The sequence below is a fragment of the Bos grunniens genome, chromosome 12, assembly GCF_055505025.1.
Source record: "Bos grunniens cultivar Pamir isolate PY7600 chromosome 12, Bosgru_T2T1.0, whole genome shotgun sequence".
In the NCBI taxonomy this organism is placed as follows: domain Eukaryota; kingdom Metazoa; phylum Chordata; class Mammalia; order Artiodactyla; family Bovidae; genus Bos; species Bos grunniens.
In genome coordinates, this window is record NC_141176.1 from 14,708,144 (window position 1) to 14,720,335 (window position 12,192).

Here is a 12,192-nt window from a genome sequence, read left to right on the forward strand (position 1 = left end):
GTCTCTTCCTTGTGCTTTGTCTTCTTTCCTTAATGCTCTGAAAACCTTCCTCATAGACCTAAACATTCAAATGCATGTCTATTTCTCTCATAAGTGAACAAAGGAGGAGTGTATTAATTTTCCTGGACTGCTGTACAAAGTACCCCGCACGTGGTGGCTTAACACAATAGAAAGTTGTTCTCTTACAGCTCTGGAATCAGAAGTCTGAAACCAAGGTACTGGCAGGGCCATCTCCCTCTGAAAACTCTGGGGGAGAATTCTGTGCCTCTTCCACCTTCTGGTGACTCCAGGCATTCCTTGGCTTGTGGCAGCATCACTCCAGTCTCTGTATTCATCTTCATGTGGCCTTCTCCCTCTCTGCATCTCTGTCACAAATCCTCCTCTACCCATGTCTATTAAGGACACCTGTCATAGGACTTAAGATTCACCCTAAATTCTGGAAGACCTCATCCTGAGATCCTTAACCTAATTATATCTGCAAAGACAATTTTCTCCAAATAGGTTCAAATTCACAGGAGTTAGGACATAGATATATCTTTTGGGGCAGCCTTGTCAACCCACTAGGAGAAATAAAAAAGCCCTAATGGGTTCTAACTCTTTCACAGATGGTGCTAGTGGTAAAGAACTCACCTGCCAATGCAGGAGACATCAGAGACTTGGGTTCGATCCCTGGGTTGGGAAGATCCCCTAGAGAAGGTCATGGCAACCCACTCCAGCATTCTTGCCTGGAGACTCCCCATGGACAGAGGAGACTGGGGGGCTACAGCACATGGGCTTGCAAAGAGTCAGACATGAATGAAGTGACTGAGAATGCACACATGCCCGTGCAATTGGTTCTAAACAGAATTCATCCCTTAACCTTGCTAGAACCTACATATATCTGCTTTTCCTTTCCCCTACACACTTATTCTAGTCTCATCCAGACCTCTTTCATGGGATGTTAACAGACAGAGGGGCAAGCAAGACATCCTGACCGACCAATCAGCTCCTTCCAGGCTCCACTCTGGCCCCCATCTGCACCTGCTCCCTACCTCAGGATTTGCTGCAGGCAGCATGGTGTATACTGGAGCCCATGAAAGCGTACTCCAGTTGGCCCACGCAGTGGCCTTGCAGACATCCAGGAGAGTCGGATGTCACCCTGGGACCTCGCAGTGCCAGCTTGCCCCACCTGGCTCTTCCCCAGGGTTGCCTTAGTCACACATCAAGTTTCATAGATGAGGCCAAAGCAGGAGACCCTGGTGAGCTGAAACAAGTAGGAGCAGTGGATCTGGGTCAGAGCAGGAATTATGTTTGCACTTGGACCAAGCAAATAGGCTCAGAGAAGGAATCTAGGTCAAAAGCTTGGCAAACTGGTAGGAAACATGAAGCCTGATACACAAATTAAAATGGAGACTAGCTCTTCATCTGCACAGTCCAGTGCTTGGTTCTCTAAAGTCTAATTGAGGTAGGTCTGTTTCATGTGGCATATCATATATTGTAAGGGGCAAGCATTTGCTTTAATGTCAGGATCTATGGATAAAGGGTTAGGACATAGCACATGATATGTGCTGTGCTTTGCTGCTCAGTCGTGTCCGACTTGTTGCGACCCCATGGACTGTAGCCCACCAGGCTCCTCTGTCCATAAGAATTCTCCAGGCAAGAATACTGGAGTAGGTTGCTATGTCCTCCTCCAGGGGAATCTTCCCAACCCAGGGAGTGAACCCAGGTTTCCCGCATTGCAGGTAGATCACATATGATATATACACATAAAATATTTTAAAAAACCAAATTGTCATAAAATGTGGTAACTCTATGTGCAAGTGTTATAAGAGGTCCAATTCTGCCTTGCGTTAGGGGTCAGGTCATGATGGGGGCACAAAAGAGGAAATATTTGAGTGGGATCTTGAAGAATTCAGTAAGGAGAGTATGGAAAGACAGCCCAGAAAGTACACTGTCTAGCTGACCGAGTGGGAGCCTCTTCCTCTCCTCTTTCTCTGCGTTGATCTTATCCAAAGCCTAGACCTTGCATTAAAAGAACCTTTTATTTTTAACACAAGAACTATTTCTTTTTAAAAACAATTAATTAATTTTTATTTGGAGCTGCACTTGGTCTTTATTGCATATGGACTTTATTTGTAGCCAGCGGGTGCTACTCTTCATTGCGATGCAAGGGCTTCTCTTGTTGCAGAGCACAGGCTCTAGGTGCTCGGGCTTCAGTCATTGTGGTGCTCTGGCTTAGTTAGCCCTCTGCAGGTATGATCTTCCCAGACCAAGGATTGAACCCATGACCTCTGTGTTGGCAGGCAGATTATTAACCACTAGACCACCAGGGGAGCCCCTGCACAAGATCTTTTTTCTGATTAGAAATCTAAAGACAGATCTCAAGCATGTTCTACAAATGCATCATGGCCCAGGGAAACAACCAACCAGAAAAGCCTCTGGATGTGGGGAGCAGGGACCCCACATCCACAGCGACTTCTGTTCATGCAGTGGTGAACTCTAGGGTGTCAGCATGTTTCAATGATACATCACTATTGAGATTATCAGGTGGCCTGCTTCTATATCTTTCTTTTTTAAAAAGTTATTTAATTGCTTTGTTTTTGGCTGCATGGCGGCATCTCAGTTGCAGCACGCAGGATCTAAGTTGTGGGCTGGAGGCCCTTTGCTCCAGTGTGTGGGCTCCCCTCTGGTTGTGGTGAATGGGCTCCAGAGTGCATGGGCTGAGTAGCTGTGGTGCGTGGGGCTTAGCTGCTCCTGGCACAGGTGATCTTAGTTCCCCGACCGAAGATCAAACCTGCGTCCCCAGCATGGGAAGGCAGATTCTTAACCACTGGACCACCAGGGAAGCCCACTGGATATCTTTCTTATTAAAGTTTTTTCTATTGATTTTACCTATAAAATGTGTTCTCTTTCAAACCCCAAGAAGGCATTTCTGATCTCAGCCTCTGACAGAAGGGGAGGAGGCTGTCTCTCATTATTCCCTGTTCCATACTTTTTCAGTATTTAATGAATACCTCTTTGAACTTTCTTGGAGGTCTCTTGTAACCCAACATCTTTATAATTAACTGATATTTTTTAAATTAGAAAATGGGGCATCTTCATGGGGTATTCACTTTATCTAATTATTATCAGGTCACATTTAAGGAATCTAGCTGTGTAGGTAGGTTTAAATGTTTCCCAGTATTAAAACAAATGTGGATATATTATTCAGCATTTTAAATATATGTGTTAAATGTGTATATATCATGTATATCAGTATTGAATATAAATTCAAATAAATTTTAGAACCTAAATATTGGAATATTGAATAATAAAATAGGCCAGAATAATGAAAGAGGCCAGACATGTGAATCCACTTACATGACATTCTAAAAAAGAGAAGATTATAAGCATAAAATTCATTTCAGCGCTTGCCAGGGGCTAGGAGCGGAGGAAGGAAATTGCAGTGGTACACAAGGAAATCTGGGGATGATGAAAATGTTCTATATCTTGATTGTGATGATGGTTCAGTTCAGTTCAGTTGCTCAGTCCTGTCCGACTCTTTGCGACCCCATGCACGCCAGGCCTCCCTGTCCATCACCAATTCCCGGAGTTTATCCAAACTCATGTCCATCGAGTCAGTGATGACATCCAGCCATCTCATCCTCTGTCATCCCCTTCTCCTCCTGCCCCCAATCCCTCCCAGCATCAGGGTCTTTTCCAATGAGTCAACTCTTCACATCAGGTGGCCAAAGTATTGGAGTTTCAGCTTCAACATCAGTCCTTCCAGTGAACACCCAGGACTGATCTCCTTTAGAATGGACTGGTTGGATCTCCTTGCAGTCCAAGGGACTCTCAAGAGTCTTCTCCAACACCACAGTTCAAAAGCATCAATTCTTCAGCTCTCAGCTTTCTTCACAGTCCGACTCTCACATCCGTACATGATCACTGGAAAAACCATAGCCTTGACTAGATGGACCTTTGTTGGCAAAGTAATATCTCTGCTTTTGAATATGCTATCTAGGTTGGTCATAACTTTCCTTCCAAGGAGTAAGCGTCTTTTAATTTCATGGCTGCAATCACCATCTGTAGTGATTTTGGAGCCCCAAAAAATAAAGTCTGACAGTTTCCACTGTTTCCCCATCTATTTCCCATGAAGTGATAGGACCAGATGACATGATCTTCGTTTTCTGAATGTTGAGCTTTAAGGCAACTTTTTCACTCTCCTCTTTCACTTTCATCAAGAGGCTTTTTAGTTCCTCATCACTTTCTGCCATAAGGGTGGTGTCATCTGCATATCTGAGGTTATTGATACTTCTCCCGGCAATCTTGATTCCAGCTTGTGCTTCTTCCAGTCCAGCATTTCTCATGATGTACTCTGCATAGAAGTTAAATAAGCAGGGTGACAATATACAGACCTGATGTACTCCTTTTCCTATTTGGAACCAGTCTGTTGTTCCATGTCCGGTTCTAACTGTTGCTTCCTGACCTGCATATAAGTTTCTCAAGAGGCAGGTCAGGTGGTCTGGTATGCCCATCTCTTTCAGAATTTTCCACAGTTTATTATGATCCACACAGTCAAAGGCTTTGGCATAGTCAATAAAGCAGAAATAGATGTTTTTCTGGAACTCTCTTGCTTTTTCCATGATCCAGCAGATGTTGGCAATTTGATCTCTGGTTCCTCTGCCTTTTCTAAAACCAGCTTGAACATCAGGAAGTTCACGGTTCACATATTGCTGAGGCCTGGCTTGGAGAATTTTGAGCATTACTTTACTAGCGTGTGAGATGAGTGCAATTGTGTGGTAGTTTGAGCATTCTTTGGCATTGCCTTTCTTTGGAATTGGAATGAAAACTGCCCTTTTCCAGTCCTGTGGCCACTGCTGAGTTTTCCAAATTTGCTGGCATATTGAGTGCAGCACTTTCACAGCATCATCTTTCAGGATTTGAAATAGCTCAACTGGAATTCCATCACCTCCACTAGCTTTGTTCATAGTGATGCTTTCTAAGGCCCACTTGACTTCACATTCCAGGATGTCTGGCTCTAGGTGAGTGATCACACCATCATGATTATCTGGGTCGTGAAGATCTTTTTGTACATGACTATATATACTTGTAAAAATGTAATTAGCTCTACAATTTAAAAGGATGAATTTTACTTTATGTAAATCACATCTTAATAAACCTGACTTTAAAAAAAATCAGGTTACTCCAGGCTCCTGGTGCAGGCTAATTCACTGCTGCATCTACTCCTAAAATATATATATATATCCTGTATTTATCTGGCTGCGTCAGGTCTTAGTTGTGGCACACGGGATATCCCCGTGCCATGTGGGATCTATTTTTTTTTTTAACACAGGCAGCTTTATTTTAGATTATATGAGCTTCTGTTATAAGTGTAAACCAACTGAGTCATCAGCATATATACAGCCCTCTTGCAAACCCTGAATTTTACTAGTCTGTTGTCGGTATACCCTGCAAGGCAGTGAAGCAGGAACAAGAGGCTTCCACAGGGCTGGTTGGCAAGAGCCTCCCACCCAAACCCTGGCCCCTGGGTGTGTGGTTTTAAAGGGACGATCCATGCGGGATCTTTGGTTGCGTTGCACAGACTCTTTGGTTGTGGGTCACAGCTTCAGTCGTTATGGCCCTCGGGCTTAGTTGCCTCCTGGGATCTTTCAAGACCAGGGGTTAAAACACTGTTGCCTTCACTGGCAGGTGGATCCTGAGCCACTGAACCACCAGAGAAGTCCCTGGATCTACCTCTTCTTACTTGTTTTTAGAAATACCCAGATAGAAGAGTTTGAATATTACCCATTTAATGTCCTTTTAAATGGAGGCGTTTTGAGTATGATTCTGAACGAGATTGACCCCAAGATCTTGAACAATTTAAACTTGAACAAGCATTTCAGGAGTAAGAGGTATAGGGCAACTTTAAATACCAACATACCTATACACAATATTTTAGAGATATGTAATCTTTTATCCCAGCTTTCCTAAACTTCCTTACTTGTGAAATGTTCATTTGTTGCTCTGCATGAATAAGGCAAACCTATCCATTTCTAGGGGGTTTCCCAGGTGGTGCTAGTGGTAAACAGCCTGCTTGCTAATGTAAAAGACTTAAGAGACGCACGTTCAATCCCCGGGTCAGGAAGATCCCAGGAGAGGGGCATGGTAACCCACTCTAGTACTCTTGCTTGGAGAATCCCAAGGACAGAGAGGCCTGGCCGGCTATGGTTCATAGGTCTCCTCTGGGTGGGCTACTCTTTTCTGACTCCATAAGAGTCAGATATGACTGAAGCTGCTTAGCATGCATGCAGCTGTTTCTAGTAGGACAAGCTTAGGTGGATAAAACAATAGAAATATCTTTTTTCAGAGTTTTGAAAGCTGGAAGACTGAGCCCAAGGTGTCAGCAGAGTTGCCGTCTTTGGAGCCCTTCCTTCTTGGCTTGTAGATGACCGTCTTCTCCTCCTCACGTCTTCACGTAGTCTACCCTCTAGTGTGTCTGCGTCCTGACCTCTTCTTACAAGGACAACAGTCATATTGTGTTAGGGCCCACTCTAGTGACCTCATGTTAACTTGATTAACTCTTTAAAGGGCACTTCTCAGTTGGCTCAGTGGTAAAGAATCTGCCTGCCAATGCAGGAGGCACGGATTCAATCCCATCTGGATTGGGAAGATTCCCCTGGCTGAGGAAATGGCAACCCACTCCAGTATTCTTGCCTGGGAAATCTCATGGACGGAGGAGCCTGGAGGGCTACAGTCCATGTGGTCGCAAAAGAGTCAGACATGACTTGGTGACTAAGCAACAGCTCTTCAAAGACACTGTCTCCAGACATAGTCACCTTCTCAGGGGTCAGGACCCCAACATATGGATTTGGGGGAAACACAGCTGAGTAGAGAACAGCATGTTTCCACTCCTTCCCCCTCTACCATGCACTCTTACGTTCTCCAGCCATAGGACCTCTTCCAAGCTATAACCTCTTCCCTTTATTTTCACCTTGGTTACCTCCGTGCTCTGGTCAAACATTTGCAAAAGGTAGAAGGAAACCCCAACACTCTGATACCCTAAAGATGCCCTAACACTCAATGTAGGCCCAGATGGAAAAATATGCCATTTAATATGTTTTTGTTTGTTTGTTTGTTTGGGTGTATTCTTACAACTCCTTTCCTCAAAAGGCTACTTGGAGGGATTTCCCTGATGGTCCAGTGGTTAATAATCTGTCTTCCAATGCAGCGGATGTGGGTTTGATCCCTTGATGGGAACTAAGATCCCACATGCCACAGGACAGCTAATCCTAGGTGCTGCAACTACTGAGCCCACGTTGCAAAAAAAACAAAAGAGTTACGTGAAGTGGCTTTGAACTCTCAAACTACATCAGGAATGCATCAGACATGTCAAACAGAAAGTACTTCCCAGAGTACACATAGCCTTGCACTTGCTGCCACCACACACACAGATGGTGAGACATGCTTGACTAGCAAATCCACGGTCAGGCAACAACAGTGCAGTTTCGAACCCCAGCTTCTGCAGCGAGTAGGGAAAACTCATGGTCAGACAATGGTCAGATCCCAAAGTAATTAACTTCTGAGCAGTATAATCATCTCAAGCAGAAAGGACAGGAGACCTCTTGAACTTCTGGCAGAAGGAGCATCGGGGCTGGCTTGCCTTCTCTGACCACAAGATGATACTCCCAGGCAGCTCTCAGAGAATCAGAAGCAAGTCCAGTGGCCTTTGCATGGTCCCATAGAACAGCAAATGGAAACTTCCATAGTTCAGGCTCTCTTTATAAAAGCAGGGGAGGCAAACTCAGTACTTTATGTTCAACTTTTAAGCAAACAAAATACTGACTGCCTTTCACAATTAATACTATTAGTAGGACTAAGAAGGGATGAGCCCAGCAAGGTTCTGTGTGATACATGAATGAGGCTCAGTGAATGACCCAAGATCAGGAAGATAAAATGCAAAGGGAACCTAGACAAGAAAAAAGGCTGAGGAGACTTCCCCTGATGACGCGGTGGTTAAGAATCTGCCTGACTTCTGAGATCAGATGAGATCCGGCGCGTTCAGGGTGGTATGGCCGTAGACTAAGCAAAAGCCTTTGACAAAATTCAACATCCATTTATGATAAAAACTCTCCAGAAAGAAGGAATAGAAGGAACATACCTCAACATAATAAAAGCTATATATGACAAACCACAGCAAACATTATCCTCAATCGTGAAAAATTGAAAGCATTTCCCCTAAAGTCAGGAACAAGACAAGGGTGCCCACTTTCACCATTACTTTTCAACATAGTTTTGGAAGTTTTGCCACAGTAATCAGAGCAGAAAAAGAAATAAAAGGAATCCAAATTGGAAAAGAAGAAGTAAAACTCTCACTGTTTGCAGATGACATGATCCTCTACAAAGAATCTGCCTGACAATGCAGAGGACATGGGACCGATCCCTGGTCCAGGAAGATCCCCTTGCTAAGGGGCAACTAAACCCGTGTGCCACAGCTACAGAGCCTGTGCTGTAGAGCCCATGCTCTGCAACAAGAGAAATCACTACAATGAGAAGCCTGCGTGCCGCAACTAGAGAGCAGTCTCCGCTCACCGCAACTAGAGTAAACCCCATGCTCAGTGATGAAGACTCAGGACAGCCAAAAATAAATAAGAAAGAAAAGGAAGAAAGGAAAAAGCAGAAACATTCCAGGTTGTAGCATCAAATGTCATAGGATGGGAACTGAATGGTAATCGTGTGGTATCAGCTGCTCTTTAATGAGTGGCTTTTATCGTGCAAAGCTGCAATGTGTACTCTGCATGACTCAAGGCGTAGAACAGCACTGCCTTTGCCTCTTATGACCCCTTGTTTGCAGATGAAGAGAGCTAAGCTCTACATGCAGTAAATTAGAAAGTGAAAGTAAAAGTCGCTCAGTTGTATCCGACTCTTTGCGACCCTCTGAACTATATAGTCCATGGAATTCTCCAGGCCAGAATACTGGAGTGGGTAGCCTTTCCCTTCTCCAGGGGATCTTCCCAACCCAGGGAGCGAACCCAGGTTCTCCGGCAGATTCTTTACCAGCTGAGCATTAAGGGCAGCCCAAGAGTGGGTAGCCTATCCCTTCGCCAGCAGATCTTCCTGACCCAGGAATTGAACCGGGGTCTCTTGCATTGAAGGCAGATTGTTTTACCAACTGAGCTATCAGGGAATTTAGAACCCAATGCCAAGTTCTCCCTGATGCTAAACCCATTCTCTCCTGCTATCCACCATAATAGCCCCTTAGTGTAGTACTAGTCGCTCAGTCGTGTCCAACTGTTTGTGATCCCATGGACTGTAGCCCTCCAGGCTCCTCTGTCCGTGGGATTCTCCAGGCAAGAATACTGGAGTGGGTTGCCATTTCCTTCTCCAGATAATAGCCCCTTACTCATTGGTAGTTCATGGTATTGAGTAGACAGAACAGATTTTTAGTACACAGAACGTAGTGTTTTTTCCCTAAATGTAGTTTCAGTTCTTCTCAAGTGGTTGTTTCAATTCTCCTTATAAAGTTTAAAGAAACCATATTCCAGTAGGTTCTGTTAAGAAGGTGATGCTTCAAATAGGGGAACACAGATAGATTTTTGCCTTCAAGGCCCTGATGTCCACAGAAGGCCAACTTATGAAAGAGTGTAGCTGCATTGTTGAAAGCGGTGGCGTTTGCCCCTTTCTGCTCATTCACAGCAATTGGGAAGGTGTGATTCCTCCATGGAGGAAGTCACTGTCCAGCGGGAGACAGGACAGGCTGGACAAGAAGTGCATGGTATATTTGATTACAATGTCTGCAGAGTGATGAACAGGGAGCTATAATTCTTGGTACAAATTGGCAAAGTCGGTTGGAGTAACCGAGAAGCGTCTGGAAGGGAAAATATCTGATGAAGGAAAAGTATAGACGAAGGAGCACTGAGCGATGGCAGTAGTTGTGTTTTTTGTTTGTTTTGTTTTTCTTTTTTAATGTGTTGGCCTTGCCATAGGACATGTGAGATCTTAGTTCCCTGACCCGGAATCGAACCAGCACCACGTGCAGTGGAAACACGGAGTCTTAACTGCTGACCACCAAGGAAGTCCCCCGTAGTGGTGGCTTTAAGTGCTGTTTGGCCCAAACACGTAAGGGAGCACCTAAGCAAGGATGGGAAGAGCTGGGAAGGCTTCACTTCCTGGGCTGGAGTCTGAAACTTTCGGCCACACCTGCCCTAACTCTGATGACTCAAACCTGGTGTTTTCTTGGGTGGGGAAGGGGTAGGACAAATGACTAGGTCAGCAGGCAAAAGGGGATGACTGGCAACCATTATGCTGCAACCTTGGAGAAGGGGATCCTGCCTCCCTGGCCCGACTTCCCATCTGACTCACGCCACGGCTGTCGTGGTGCCTCTGACTCACCCAGGCTAGAAGCCCGAGAACCAATGCTGACACCTCCGACTCCCTCAGGCATCATATCTGGCCCCAACTCAGAGGAATCTTACCCTGAGACTATTTTTAGAACCCATTCCCTAGCTCCACCCCTTGCTTTGGGCCAGGCCCTCATCCTCCTAAACTGGTCTTCCTGTCTCCAGTCTACTTACTGGAGTCCATTCACTGAACTCCCACCTGTGAGAGCTTTCTGAGAAAGCAACCAATGCTGTACTCCCCTGTTTCCTATTGCCATGGCTGTGGTTCTCAACCGGAGGTTCCTCTGAGCTCCACAGACCCAGGAGCAAACTCACACATGCATGACACATGGCAGAGGCCGTTAATGATGAGCAAATGGCTCACTCCCACGCCTTCTACCCTCCCCTGTGGTTAGATTGGGGCATGTGACTTGTTGTTTAGTCGCTAAGTGGTGTCTGACTCTTTAGGGTTCCATGGACTGTAGCCAGCCAGGCTCCTCTGTCTATGGGATTTCCCAGGCAAGAATACTAGAGTGTTTGCCATTTCCTTTGATGGGGGATCTTCTCAACCCAGGAATCAAACTTGTGTCTCCTGCACCGTCAGGTGGATTCTTTACCACCGAGCCACTAAGAAACCCAGAATACTAATGCTGTGTCTTGGCGTGTGACTAGTGTTATCCAATAAATGGTGACTACAAGTAACAAGGTCACCTACAGGCTCAACCTACAGGCTGAGACAGGATGCCTCCTCTGAGCTCTCTCTTCCCCTGATGCAGGGACCTTGGGAGACAATGTTCTCAGTGGCTTTACTGTTACATGAAGGGAGGCTATTGTATAGTGTAGACACAGCTTTTACATGCACTGGCCCTCACTTGAGCAGAATAACCCCTGTGTCTTAACACAATGAGATTTGGTGGTCTTATCTACGGCAGCAACGAATGTTCTATATATGACCAACACGACCCATCATATAGCTCTTTGCATAAGAAAGTGCCTGTTCTCCTGAACGGTATATTATCAACTCAGTTTTTGTTTTCTGTTTTTCTTTTTAGATTCTTTTTTGATGTGGACCATTTTTAAAGTCCTTGTTGGATTTGTTATAGTATTGCTTCTATTTTATGTTTTGGTTTTTGGCCTGGAGGCATGTGGGATCTTAGCTGCCCAACCAGTGATCAAACCTACACCCTTGCCTTGGTAGGTGAAGTTTTAACCACTGGATGGCCAGGGAAGTCCCTTTATCTCATGTTATCTGCTAAATGTCACGGAGGTTAGATGACTTTTTTTGAAATAGGAAACAAATTATTTACTTTCTATCAGAGTTCCAAAGAATAGCAAGGAGAGATAAAAAAAAAAGAAAAAAAAAAAAAAAAGCCTTCCTCAGTGATCAGTGAAAAGAAATAGAGGAAAACAATGGAATGGGAAAGACTAGAGATCTCTTCAAGAAAATTAGAGACACCAAGGGAACATTTCATGCAAAGATGGGCTCAATAAAGGACAGAAATGGTATGGACCTAACAGAAGCAGAAGATATTAAGAAGAGGTGACAAGAATACACAGAAGAACTATCAAAAAAGATCTTCATGACCCAGAAAATCATGATGTTGTGATCACTCATCTAGAGCTCATTCCACATCCTGGAATGTGAAGTCAAGTGGGCCTTAGGAAGCATCACTATGAACAAAGCTAGTGGAGGTGATGGAATTCCAGTTGAGCTATTTCAAATCCTGAAAGACAATGCTGTGAAAGTGCTGCACTCAATATGCCAGCAAATTTGGAAAACTCAGCAGTGGCCACAGGACTATTTTCATTCCAATACCAAAGAAAGGCAATGCCAAAGAATGCTCAAACTACCACA